Genomic DNA, 1,218 nt, shown 5'->3' with positions numbered 1-1,218 from the left:
ATTCCATGCCTATGCCAAGTTGGACCAAGGCCCCGTCTCGTTTTGCTATAAGCAAGGGCGTGGCAAGGCACGCGGGGGGGCCAAAAAATCAAAGTGCTCCGAAAATGCACACGGGGGTGTCAAGCAACCTCCATGTACCGTGGCATGACCGTGGCCAAGTAATAAAGATCAAATTCCATGCCTATGCCAAGTTGGACCAAGGCCCCGTCTCGTTTTGCTATAAGCAAGGCGTGGCAAGGCACGCGGGGGGCCAAAAAATCAAAGTGCTCCAAATGCACACGGGGGTGTCAAGCAACCTCCATGTACCGTGGCATGACCGTGGCCAAGTAATAAAGATCAAATTCCATGCCTATGCCAAGTTGGACCAAGGCCCCGTCTCGTTTTGCTATAAGCAAGGGCGTGGCAAGGCACGCGGGGGGCCAAAAAATCAAAGTGCTCCGAAAATGCACACGGGGGTGTCAAGCAACCTCCATGTACCGTGGCATGACCGTGGCCAAGTAATAAAGATCAAATTCCATGCCTATGCCAAGTTGGACCAAGGCCCCGTCTCGTTTTGCTATAAGCAAGGGCGTGGCAAGGCACGCGGGGGGCCAAAAAATCAAAGTGCTCCGAAATGCACACGGGGGTGTCAAGCAACCTCCATGTACCGTGGCATGACCGTGGCCAAGTAATAAAGATCAAATTCCATGCCTATGCCAAGTTGGACCAAGGCCCCGTCTCGTTTTGCTATAAGCAAGGGCGTGGCAAGGCACGCGGGGGGCCAAAAAATCAAAGTGCTCCGAAATGCACACGGGGGTGTCAAGCAACCTCCATGTACCGTGGCATGACCGTGGCCAAGTAATAAAGATCAAATTCCATGCCTATGCCAAGTTGGACCAAGGCCCCATCTCGTTTTGCTATAAGCAAGGGCGTGGCAAGGCACGCGGGGGGCCAAAAAATCAAAGTGCTCCAAAATGCACACGGGGGTGTCAAGCAACCTCCATGTACCGTGGCATGACCGTGGCCAAGTAATAAAGATCAAATTCCATGCCTATGCCAAGTTGGACCAAGGCCCCGTCTCGTTTTGCTATAAGCAAGGGCGTGGCAAGGCACGCGGGGGGCCAAAAAATCAAAGTGCTCCGAAAATGCACACGGGGGTGTCAAGCAACCTCCATGTACCGTGGCATGACCGTGGCCAAGTAATAAAGATCAAATTCCATGCCTATGCCAAGTTGGACC

The sequence above is a fragment of the Trifolium pratense genome, unplaced genomic scaffold (genome assembly GCF_020283565.1).
Source record: "Trifolium pratense cultivar HEN17-A07 unplaced genomic scaffold, ARS_RC_1.1 scaffold_106, whole genome shotgun sequence".
Classification (NCBI taxonomy): domain Eukaryota; kingdom Viridiplantae; phylum Streptophyta; class Magnoliopsida; order Fabales; family Fabaceae; genus Trifolium; species Trifolium pratense.
The sequence above is the reverse complement of the archived record's forward strand: the minus strand, read 5'-3'. Positions refer to the sequence as shown.